We start from the raw sequence: 13,382 nt of genomic DNA, 5'->3' as shown, positions 1-13,382 counted from the left end.
AGTATCTTCAACTGTTCTACAGTTTTGAAGTCAAGTTGTTGGCCCTGTATTATGTGTATAGTTTATTACCTGCATGCACAGGGGGAATAAAGCTGAAACCTGACAAGTTGTGACATTGAGGAAGCTGCATTGGTTAAAAAATAAATGTAAGAGTAACCAAAACAAATACACTAAACCACTAAATACATTTATTAGGTGTGTGAAATCTTGAGGCTGGTGAATGTTCCGTGTATAAAGATGATCAGGTAACTCTGGCCGTATTGCAGAGAATAAATGTAATTGTTGCAATCTAAGGAAAGCAAGCCTGTAACCGCAAAATGACATGCTATGATGCCCTCTAATGGAATATCACAAAATGTGTCTTTGTCCTTCTTTCTGAAGGTAATTTAAATAAAAGCACCGATTTGTTTAGGAAGGGAGAGCTTTTTGTTTCCACTTAGACTTCTTTTGTAGCTTTCTAACCTTGAGGAAAGTAATGGTAAGTGCCTGTTAAATCCCAGTGCTGGGTAAGGTTGCGTTCCTCTGCAGTTCAGGAGACTTGATTAGTAAGGCCTGGTCTACACTGGGGGGGGGCGTCAACCTAAGATATGCAACTTCAGCTATGAGAATAGTGTAGCTGAAGTCGACGCATCTTAGTTCGACTAGAGGTCAATTGCCATGGCTCCCCCGTCGACTTTGCTTCCACCTCTCGCCGAGCTGGAGTTCAGCAGTCGACGGGAGAGCGATCGGGATCGATTTATCACATCTACACTACACGCGATAAATCGATCCCTGATATATCGATCGCTACCCGCCGATCCAGTGGGTAGTGTAGACGTACCCTAACTTGCAAAGACACAATCTTCTGTACTTTTGTGTTGGGCTTCTAATGAAAAGAGGTTTTGCGGTTTGGATGAGTTAAACTGGGTATCACTGTCTGGTGAAGAAAATGTGCAAGAAAACAGAGGTGAGGCAAAGAAAGAAGAGGAAGAAATGCTAGCTTTTCACTCTCTTGGCCAGTCAGAATTTTAAGTGAAATATATTTGAGGACTTCTTCCAGCCTCTCTCTTTATGTCAGCTTCTATGTGCAGCTAGCTAAGGCCCTGATCTAATCACAGTGAAATAAATGGGAGTGTTCCAACTGATTTCAGTGCCTGCTTTCTGAGTTCTAAGGGACTAATCCAAAACCCATGGAGTTAGTGACTGTCCTTCCATAGACTTCAAAAGTACATTAGATCGAGCACTAATTTAGGAAGTGAAAAGTGTATTGTTTGATCCTTAATAATAAAGGATTTCATTTAATTGTCAGCACATATGACCCATTATTTTGCATGTGTACAAATACAAAAGTGTTAAAAAGAGGAAATTAAAGTCAGACTTTATTTCCAATAGCTGTTTTTTTATCTGGGTATATTGTAATTTTGTAATCAAAAAATAAACTTTAAGGAATCACACTTCGTCACCCCAGAAAAGTGTAGATTGACTCTTAAGGGGGATTATGCTGTAATACACATTGTGGAAAACATGAAATATGAACAGTAAATAGTGTGTGCTTTGTTTGTAGAAAATTTGCGCTATACGGAATTTAACTATGTGTAATTATTTGGGGGGGTGTCAATCAGGGAAGATGCTTATGAAAAAGGAATGATAAACTGGTAATCCATACTAAACTAGAAGAAAAACCTCAGTGCATAAGTTAATTGCCATGTCTCTTGCTTGAATCTGTAATCCGCAGAGGTAAAGAACACAGACAGTGCAAATCTCCTGTACAGGGACATGGAGCATTTTGTCCAGCAAGATAAATCTCATGTTGGCATATTTCTTTGTGTAGCGACAGAAATTGTCCTGGAGTATCTGATATTTTGGTTGACACCTTCTTCAAAGACACATAGGTTCTGGACTCTGTCTCTTCTGTGTAACATCCTTCTTCATTGGTTGCATCTGCCCTCAGATTATTAAATTGGCTCACAACCATGAGGTTCTTTTGGAAACTTCACTGCTGTTGGATGGCCAGATAGTCATGAGTGTGAGTAATGCCTACTTCCATCTGTGACTGGCCAGAAAACTCAGCCCAGCTCAGTCTGACTCAGAACTGTGATTTGGTAGATGGTCTGTTTCCCTTTGAGTTAATGTGATACTAGGGAGTGTATTACCTTGCTAGTGGAAGTTCTTTCTTCCAGATGAGACATAGAACTGAGGTCCTGGCTGCTTGGGCCACATAGATCATATGGCAGGAATTAGTCCTGATGTTCTGGCCAAATTCAGTTTGGGTAAAATCATTCAGCTTACCTAAAATTCCCATAGAAATGGCAGTAAGATTATATTCTTCTTCCCTTGCTCTCCAAAACTGTTGTGTAGTTAGCACATTTCACTGTATTTAGCGGTGATTGTGAATCTCTGTGAATCAACCATTTAAATTTGTTAAGTATTTTGGGATCCTTCTGGACAAAGAGTGCTATATACATGAAAGGTATTAATTCGACAACAGAAGTGCTACGGCACTGGCAATCCTTTCTTTCATGTTGTCTCTTATTTTAACACGGAGTTTAATGCTCTTCTTATTTGTGATGTTCTAAGGATACATTCCTGCATGCTGTAGCTATCTACTGTGTATACCCTAGTTTGCAAAAGAAACTTGTATTTTAAAGAGTTTAAAATGAAGGTCCCTTCTTTATAAATCAAGTATTATTTTAGTGTTTACATAGTATCTTTCATTTTGAATAAAGATACTTTGCAAATGATATACATGCAGCCACTGAAATTCAGCCACCTCTTGCGCTGGAGGCAAGAAACTCTGTCTACACAACACTGGATGTAGAAATGCCTACTCAAAGTAAAAAAAAAAAAAATAAAGTGCCAAAGGATCGTTGAGGAACAGAGCAGGCAGGAAATCGGTTGTTAAAGACCCCTCTGAAATGCCTACATATGACAAACTGCATGGACTTGATCTTTCTATGAACGGTGAAAGGGCTAGTCAGCCGTATCCTACTTTCCGCCTGTGGTACCAAGGAGTCTAATTACTTTTAAGCCGGAGTGTTCTTCCAGTGATGTAAATGAATAAACTGCCACTAGTTTAAAGGGAAGTATGAGCTGGTCCCCTGGTGTTTAGAGCAGGGGTTCTCAACCTTTTTCTTTCTGAGCCCCCCCGACCCCCCAAAACATGCTATAAAAACACCATGGCCCACCTGTGCGACAACAACTGTTTTTCTGTGTATAAAAGCCAGGGAAAGGATTAGGGGGTGGCAAGAAGGGCAATTGCCCAGAGCCCCACACCACAGGGGATCCCACAAAGCTAAATTGCTCAGGCTTCGGCTTCATCCTCAAGTGTCAGGGCTCAGGCCCCTGGGCTTCAGCCCCATGTGATGGGTCTTCGGCTTTCTGCAGTGGGCCCCAGCAAGTCTAATGCTGGCTCTGCTTGGTGGCCCCCCTGAAACCTGCTTGCAGCCCCCCAGGGGGCCCAGACCTCTGGTTGAGAACCACTGGTTTAGAGAACTAAGCATCCATTCTGACTTCTACTGGAAAAATTGTTCATGCATACCAACTTTCATACAGTTCTTTTTCTACTGAGTTAATGAAGAATATAATATAAAACCATACAGATTAATTCTTTTTAGGGCTGTCGATTAATCGCAGTTAACTCACGCGATTAACTCAAAAAAAATTTAATCACGATTAATCGCAGATTTAATGCACTGTTAAACAATAGAATACCAATAGACATTTATTAAATATTTTGGATGTTTTTCTACATTTTCAAATATATTGATTTAAATTACAACATACAATACAAAGTGTATATCGTTCACTTTATATTTTTTATTACAAATATTTGCACTGTAAAAATGATAAAAGAAACAGTATTTTTCAATTCTCCTCATACAAGTACTGTAGTGCAATCTCTTTATTGTGAAAGTGCAACTTACAAATATAGATTTTTTTTTATTACATAACTGCACTCAAAATCAAAACAGTGCAAGTCTTTAGAGCCTACAAGGCCACTCAGTCCTACTTCTCATTCAGCCAATCGGTAAGAGATAATGCTACGCACTTCTTATTTACAGTGTCACCAGAAAGTGAGAACAGGTGTTCGCATGGGACTTTTGTAGCCATCATTGCAAGATATTTACATGCCAGGTATGCTAAACATTCATATGACCCTTCATGCTTTGGCCACCATTCCGGAGTATATGTTTCCATGCTGATGACGTTTGTTTAAAAAAAGAATACATTAATTAAATTTGTGACTGAACACCTTGGTTGCGAATTGTATGTCTCCAGCTCAATTTTACCCACATTCTGCCATATATTTCATGTTATAGTAGTCTCAGGTGACGACTCAGCAGATGTTGCTCATTTTAAGAACACTTTTGCTACAGATTTGACAAAACGCAAAGAAGGTACCAATGTGAGATTTCTAAAGATAGCTACAGCACGTGCCCCCAAAGCTTAAGAATCTGAAGTGTCTTCCAAAATCTGAGAGGGACGAGGTGTGGAGCATGCTTTCAGAAGTCTTAAAAGAGCAACACTCTGATGCGGAATCCGAACCACCAAAACAGAAAATCAACCTTCTGCTGGTGGCATCTGACTCTGATGATGAAAATGAACATGCATTGGTCTGCACTGCTTTGGATTGTTATCGAGCAGAACCCATCATCAGCATGGACCCGTGTCCTCTGGAATGTTGGTTGAAGCATGAAGGGACATATGAATCTTTAGTGCATCTGGTATGTAAATATCTTGCAATGCCAGCTACAACAGTGCCATGCGAACACCAGTTGTCACTTTCAGGTGACATTATGAACAAGAAACAGGCAGCATTATCTCCTGCTGCAAACAAACTTGTTTGTCTGAGCTATTGACTGAACAAGAAGTAGGACTAAGTGGACTTATAGGTTCTTAAGTTTTATATTATTTTTAATGCAGTTATTTTTGTGTACATAATTCTACATTTGTAAGTTCAACTTTCATGATTAACAGATTGCACTACAGTACTTGTATTAGGTGAATTGAAAAATACAATTTCTTTTATCTTTTTTACAGTGCAAGTATTTGTAATAAAAATAAATATAAAGTGAGCACTGTGCACTTTTGTTCTGTGCTATAATTGAAATCAATATATTTGAAAATGTAGAAAACATCCACAAATATTTAAATAAATGGTATTCTATTATTGTTTAACAGTGCAATTAATCGCTATTAATTTTTTTAATCACTTGACAGCCCTAATTATTTTTCTACTTACCATTTGTTCTGTTTCTCAAATTTTCTTTTTTTAACTGAAAAGCTTGAGAGATTAGATTTGATGGGGAAAGGAGCAGGGCCTATGGGACAACGTGAGAGAGATTGACAACTGTGTATGCGCATGTGCCATCTAGAACAACTTCATTCTATTTTATCCCATGCTCGTCCCCCAGTATCAGAGTAACTAAGCCACCATTGCTGTCACTGTTCCTGGGGAAGTGTCTTAAAGTCAGTTGGAATTAGGAGCATTAAGCACCTCCCGCTCCAGTGCACTCAAGGCTATGGCCTAAAAGAGCCTAAAACCTGCTAATTGCACGGAGCTGCTGTGTCTCACATTTGTTTTTGAGACAGACACGTTTGGATAAATCCTCAGCCAAGTAAAGAGGCTCTAAGCCACAATTCTGCTCCCGGGATTGTGGGTGTAAGTATGCTTTACAGACATGCGTTATTACAACACTTCTTGAAATTTCTCTTAGATTCCATGGCCTATTCAGTGGTCTGTTCCTTTAAGCACCTCTCAACCACTCACTTAATCTTTGAGCTGTTTGGCTGCTGCTGTGATAGAATAGCAGACAGGGAAGAGACAGAACAGCTCAGTACAGCAGCAGACTTTGGAGACATGGCACAGCAGATTCCAGGAGATAAGAGGATTTAATATTTAAAAAAAAAAAAAAAAAGATACTTCTGCCCTGGAAAGTAGTTGAATCCCCAGCCACGTCCCTTGTCAGGTGATTTTGCCCCCTGTTGTCACCTCTCATGGTTTCCATTAGTTGGAGTGATCTTTTTACACTGGTTCTGATAATGTATTTGCTCACTTCAGGAAAAATCAGGAGTAACTTATGAAGGCAATAGAGATGTAACACATTTATGCTGGTGTAACTGAGAGCAGATCCACCCCACTGGATTTTCATGGGTGTAAAACTGATGTCAGAGGAGAATCAGGCCCATTGTAACGAGCCCTTTCACCTAGTAACGATGCTTCTGTTTCAACCTCTGTCATTTCAAGAGCGTAAATTGGCTCGGGACAGGCATTTTCAAACCAACAGATTCTGTGCAGAATGAAATTCAGTCAGGAACTAATGATGCTGAGAATTTCAGCATGGAAAAAACCATTTTTCATTTAAAATCAGATCAAATTTTAAAACCAATTAAGATGAAACATGCATGAATGTATCTGATTGTGATGAGGTTCATTTTAAGGAAGCTTAAAAACACTGTATATATTTTGTGCAGAAGCTCTGCAAACTGTACAAAAATCACAGACTGCCCGTTCCTTGGAAACTTTTTCTACAGTTGAATGCCAAGCACAATTAAAGAAAGGCCTGTTATCCTGCTATGGCTGCACATTTTAACTTTCCAACATGGAATTTTGATTTCATCATCCTGCAAACATTGCATTAATGATGTGGCGCCACTTCCATATATTTTGTAGGTGTAGGTGACTCACGGTTTTATATTCTGAAGACTAAAACATTCCAGTTTATCTATATTATTAACCAACTCTTGGAACTGCAATGCACTAAAAAGACACAAGGGCACCTCCAAAAATTAAGTCAAGTGTGTATATCATCCATAGGGCACCTTCTTGTGTCAGCTTAGCTGTTAAGAGGTTCTCCTCTCCTTAATACATAGCATAAGGCTCCACATTAGCTAAACAGGTATTGTTTTTAAATTTAACTGCCTTGGAGAAAAATAGGCATGAGCTGTAATTAAAGGAGGAATTGGGTCTTAATTTCCAACTTGTTTTGTGAACCCCAGAAATAGTTTGCAAGGTTTGTGAAATCACAAACTCCATAGGATCTCCCCATCCCTATTTTCTAATGACTAGTGTTTCTTTAGTTAAACACATCTGCAGTATCTTTGCTTTTACACAGTGGCTCTCTGTAGTTGGATGTCAGCATGGTTTTCTTCAACAAGAAAATGCATAACCACTGGCTGGCATCCAGGTGGGGCTTGGCCAACTATGTACTTGATCATGCATTTCAAAGAGAAGCAGAGAGAATCATCTGTGTTAACTACAGAAGCTACTCTTTAAAGAAGAAAGAACACTGATAAAGAATCAAACTTCAATCATTTGCAAGAGGCAACAGATTAGCTTCAACTGACATCCTCATTCTTCTGTTCGTCAGGCTCCCCAAAACTAGTACTTCGAAAACATCTGCCATTAGTGCCCCTCCTCACTTGGGCAGTGGATCAAGTGACATCGCACAGCTGATGAGGATTATCCAATTCAAGACATACAAAATACAACTTAAAGTTGTCCCGGTTAACGTTGTTTCATTGTTACGTTGCTGATCAATTAGGGAACATGTTCATTTAAAGTTGTGCAATGCTCCCTTCTAACGTCATTTGGCAGCTGCCTGCTTTGTTCACTGCTTGCAGGAACTTCACTGCTTTGTTCACTGCACTTCGGCGGCGGGTCCCGCTTCAGCGGTAAGGCCCCCCCGCCGGCGAAGACCGGGAGCGGAAGAAGCTCTGAGGGCCCAGGACCCGCAAGAGTTTTCCGTGGCCCCCGGAGCGAGTGAAGGACCCCGCTCCAGGGCCCCCGAAAAACTCTCGTGGGGGCCCCGGCGGGGTCTGGGGCCTGGGGCAAATTGCCCCACTTGCCCCCCCCCTCTGGGCGGCCATGCCACCATGTGCTGCTTCTGCCCACAGTCCTGCCAATGTAGGGGCGAGCCAGCGTTACCTGCTGTGAGAGTCCCAGTCACATAAATGAAACTTTCTCAGACGATAGTTGAACTCACACACTTGGGAATGTGTTTGCGCTGGTAAACATTTCTTTGTTATGCCACTTTCTCTTCTTTCCTGTTGGTTCTTCCAATTCCACATGAAATTCCTTCTCCAGCACTCCTTCCCCTCCACCACCCAGCATGCACAGTAGTGTAATAGCCTATGCTTCTGCTGTGTGCATTTTGGATAGAGGCATGTTCTTTGGCCTTTCTGAGCAAACTACAGTATATGAGAATCCCCCAGTAAGTATAATACAGTACTGAGGAAAGCATTCTTTGGTATTATAATAAGTGCATTCTTACTGTGTTTCATGGCACCTGTAATCATACATCTCCATTGGTTTTAGTGCACTGGTTCTCAAACTTTTGTACTGCTGACCCCTTTCACATAGCAAGCCTCTGACTGTGACCCCCCCCCCCCATATAAATTAAAAACACTGTTTTATATATTTAACACCATTATAAATGCTGGATGCAAAGCGAGGTTTGTGGTGGAGGCTGACAGCTCATGACCCCCCATATAATAACCCTGCAACCATCTGAGGGATCCCGACCTCCAGTTTGAGAACCCCTATTTTAGTGGGAGTCACGCTGCTAAAACCCAGCAGATCCCTTTCAAAACATGGAGGTATTTTCAGTGTAAGCTGTGCCCATAATTCAGAGAAAATTCTTTGCTACAACAGTCAAATGTTTTCATTTGGTGTCTGTCATGAGGTGCTCTACTCTCCACAGGATGATGCCTCTTTCTGGCGATTAGCTCCACCCAGTTCAGAGCCCCCTTTCTTCTCTGCCACCATTGCAGTTCTCCTGCCTACAGAGCCACAGTACAGCAGCTTTGTGACTCGGCCCTCCGGCCAGGTCACGCTGTGATTTGCCTTCCAGGGTAGTGGATAGTAGGGGAACCCCGGCCCGCTCTCTGCTCTGAGATCCAGTCCAGGCCCAGCAGTGAGCAGTTCAGGTCTGTAGCTACATCTACCTTATTGTTCTCTCCCCTGGAGTACTTCCTGCCATGCTTCGCTAAGCTTTTCTTTCTCTAGCCTTCCTACTCACACCCCTCTCTCCTAGGCCTGCTAGGTAAACTCTTTCTCGGGGATTCCTTTCCCCCACTTCCTTCTCCCTTACCTTGGGGAGAGAGACGGCAGACTTCCTCCCGGTAGCCTAATTACTGTTGCCAGCCTCTTAGCTTTATGGAATCCCTGCCTGTTCCCTCATAGGTGAGCTTCTTCTTAATTAGCCTCCTCACAGCCTAAATCTCTCCTGTTCTCAGCTTAAATGACTGATTGGGTCTGCCTGGCCTAATTCAACTTTCTCAGATCCAGTGTGGGGAATGCATCCCATCACAGGATCATAATGTGTTCATATTTAATGCACTGGGTTGAATTCTGCTCTCAGTAATGCTAATACAAATCCAGAGAAACTCCACTGAAGTGTGGCTGTGAGCAAAATGTGGGCCACAGAATGTTTTTCATTTTTGGAAGGGAGATGTGATAAATATTTTCACATCTTCTTTTTTTATCTGAAATGTTCCAATGGTAATTCCCCCCTGTTGTGCAAATGAGAAGCCCTCCTGTCTTGGTGCAGCCATTCTTGAGAGAAAGGGTACAAGAGAGAGAGGTGTATTATCTGAAGATGAATTAACCAGTTTCATGTAAATAAAAGTGGGAGTGAGGAGAGGAGGATAAATTACTGTCAGGCTTTGATGCAGGATCCTGAATTTCCTCAAGAAATGTGGAAATAGGAACTGTATTAGTTTCCACCCCACCCCAAGTACCCACATTTAACACCATCTATAGAGAAAAGTGTTTCTCATAAAAGCTACCTTCGTGGAGTCCTGTACCCTGTATTGGAAGAGGAGTTGTATGTTTATTTCTATTACTCTCTTGGCAAACTCAGTTGCATCTTCAGCAACTGCTGACGTAAACGTACCATCATGCACACATCACAGTGAGGTGCTGTGAGATTGATACTAGGAAAATTGGCTGTAATTATTTCATCTTTATTATGAAGCTGACCCATTAGTTCAAAAATGACACTGCTGCCTGCCCACCAGGCCTTTTCCAAGCCATCAGATACATCGCGGAGAAAACAGATACAGGCAGTAAAGAGCACGGCCAGATTTAAGAAGGTGTTTAGGAACTATCCAGGTTTATTTGTGCAAATGGCAAGCTGTGCCTGTTTTCCTTCTGGTCTCTCTGAGTGCACACATGTTAGATGACTTCTTCAGGATGGAAGAATCGGTGGGGAGGGCTAGAGCCTCTGCAATGGAAATATTTGGGGCGGGTGGATCTGTATTTCGACCCCCTCAATGTCCCATGGAGGCAAGAGCAGGACCCAGCTATGTTTCACTCCTGGGGTGGGGTGGGGAGTTAGAGATAAGAGTGTGACTGGAGGAGGGGCTGGAGCAGCCACTGCAATGCATGAGATCAGGCCAGCCACCAGGAAGCAGGAAGGACTCCCTGGCCCTGCCCAATCCAGCCTCACAGCCACCATGGGTCCTGGTGAAGACACCTGGCCCGGGGGAGGGACAGGAGCACTTTAGACAGCTGCCAGGGTGTGGGACAGGCCATGACACTGTCACCTGGAGGGGGTGGTGGCAGGTGTGCTTTGGCACATAGAGTGCCAGATACAGGGGAATGGGAGGGAAGCAGTTGGCACCAGCCATAGGAAAGTCAGTAGGAACTGCTAGGACCCCCCTTCCCAGCTTAGAGCCAGCTGCCTGGCTGCCCTGGCTATATCACCTGCCTATCACCCTCCACTCTGACTTTTTTGACTGTGTAAGGAAACACATTTGACTGGGTTAAGAAAACGTTTGACTGTAAGGAATTTATTTATTTAGCTTCTATCTCTACCAGTTGCCACCTTGGAAGCATATTACAATGTTTGCAGGTCAATGCAGATGTTATCTCTGGAGACTATAGTAGTGGAGGGTTCTTAGGGATATGGGGAGGGAAAGGAAATAACGTGCTAAGCAATTTGTGGTGTCTCCTTCCTGGATAACGTTAAGCTTGTCCAATGAGGGCAGCCACGTTTGAGTCGTGGATGCTCTCACCCTGTGCCCGGGGAAGGCTCTTTCATAACCTCTAGTATCTGGTTACACAGTGCTCTTACAGCTGAGAAAAAGGTTACCTGCCATTCCAACAACACAAAAAAATGCAGTGATCCTGATTGTGGATCGGGCACAAGGGATAACAGAAGAACAAAGAGGTTGTTGGAAGTCACCAAAGCTAATTAATTTCTTAAATCACGCCCTTGAAGTGACATTTAGCTGTGGAATTGTCATTTGTGAGGATTAATATGTTAATGGACGTCTTTGCTTAAAAGCCTAGAGCACTCTGAAATTGCAACAAAATGTGATAGGTAAAGAGGTAACAGTGGGACAAATTCTGATGTCCTTACTAATTTTGAACGCCTTCTTTACTCAGGAATAAAATACTGATTGAAATACTGTGTGGGCTGGGTCAGGGATACTTCATAAACAGCTCCTCTCTCTTGCTCTTTTCACTTCCTGTCATGGTGAATGCAAGAGCAATCAGAAATGTGTTTGGGTCCCCGGCAGTCATAGGACATGGATCCAAAATTTCCTGCCTTAATCATTTGCTATATAAATATAGATGTTCTTGCTGTTCTGAATGATGATGGGGTGACAGAAGGGGTCTCATCTACCTTCAGTTAGCCTCAACAGGATTTTCACATACATTTCTACTGGAGAACAGTTCCCTTAATTATTGAGAGAGAATCATTGCAGATCCAACTACAATGAAACTGTTTCTTCCATGAAGACCACTGGACTACAAAAATGCACTGCCTCTTCATGAGCATTATACAAGGCTTTTGGAGCATAGTGCCATTGGCAGATCCTGTATAGTTAGCTAATATCAGTGGGTGTTATAATAGAGAGTCTTGCAATGAAAGTGCTGTAAAACCTAATATGAAGCTGAAAAGAACAATTCTCAGTTTGAGCTAACAATGCCTTTCATTGTTGTAAAGAAGTATAAGTCATGTGGCCCCCAACTTAAAAGTTTCCCCTGTGCTTCTGCAGTCTTTAGGATAGCCAGTGGTTTCAGTCCTGGAGAATGTGTTTATTCAGTCTAGTAAAAACATTAAAAAGGGGGATAAATCTCCACTGACCTGAAATGCTTTTCATTACTGCTATAAACTATAAAACATTTAGAAAGGAGTTTAAGAGTAAAGATAATTTAGTTTGCATAGCCAAAGTGTATGACCTTGAGTGGTAGCTACAGAGCTCAGTTGCAACTTGTAGTACTTCATCGCAAAATCATTAAGAGGAAGGGGGAAGATTATAAGGTGTTACATTGATTCTGATAATTAAAAACATGCATGATGCTAGAGGCTTGGCCACTGAAAGTTGTAAAATTGTGTAAGTTCAAATACTGTAAAAGGGGTTAATCATTGATTTCAGAATGTGGCAAGTTTATTGATCTTGTTAACAGCAAAAAATGTGTGTGGTTACCTCTTTTGGAAAGAAAAACAGCTGTCTGACCTTTTACTAGTTGGATGCTGTTATTGATGCTTGAGCCAACAAGGACCTATGCTAATCAAAAATGAATTGAAACTGTTACTCCATTCCATTTCCTGACAGAGTCCTTGCATTGGTAGATTACTTAAATCAGCACAAGCCATCTTTCAAGACCAAACTTAGTGTTCTTGTGCTACAGTTCTGTCCAGTACATAGTGGCAAGGATAAAAATTCTTAGCCTTTAATCTGTAGCAACTTTGTTAAGACTAAGGGCTATAACTTAGATTAATAGATTTTAAAGGCCTGATAGGATCATTGTGATCATCTAGTCTGAGCACCTCAATAACACAGGCTGTAGGACTTCCTTGAATTACTTCCCGCGTCAAGTCCAATGTCTGTTGTTGAACCTAGAGCATAGCTTTTTAGAAAAACATCCAGTTCACCGCAAGCCTTAGTAATTTGTTCCAATGGCTAACTACCCTCACTGTTAAAATTTGCAACTTATTTCTAGCCTGAATTTGTATAGCTTCAACTTCTAGCCATTGTGTTTTGTTTGCTAGATTGAGGAATCCTCTATTATCAAATTTCTGTTCCTCATGTAGATATTTATAGACTGTGATCAAATCACCCCATAACCTTCTCTTTGGTAAGCTAAACAGATTGAGAATTTCACTGTGGGCGTGTCTGCACTGCAGCAGGGAGTGAGCTTCTCAGTTCAGGTAGGCAGATACATGCTAGCATACTAAAAATATCAGAGTAGCCACGGGTAGTAGAGAGATAATAGACCTTCCCTATTCCTACTTGATATTCCCCAGTTATACATCCAAGGATTGCATTAGCCCTTTTGGACACAGCATCACACTGAGAGCTTATGTTCAGCTGATTATCCACCATGACCTCCAAGTCTCTTTCATAGTCACTGCATCCCAGGATAAACTTCCCCATCTTGTTTGTGT

At 41.7% G+C, this 13,382-nt stretch overlaps 1 protein-coding gene across 3 annotated transcripts in view; it reads left to right on the top strand.

The window, feature by feature from the left end:
• Positions 1–13,382, top strand: part of ROR1 (receptor tyrosine kinase like orphan receptor 1) — a 240,878-nt gene that overhangs the window by 186,066 nt on the left and 41,430 nt on the right. The gene's annotated exons all lie outside the window — the stretch shown is intronic.

This window comes from Mauremys reevesii, linkage group 8, assembly GCF_016161935.1.
Source record: "Mauremys reevesii isolate NIE-2019 linkage group 8, ASM1616193v1, whole genome shotgun sequence".
Taxonomy (NCBI): Eukaryota; Metazoa; Chordata; order Testudines; family Geoemydidae; genus Mauremys; species Mauremys reevesii.
This window is presented reverse-complemented; position numbering and strand designations above follow the sequence as displayed.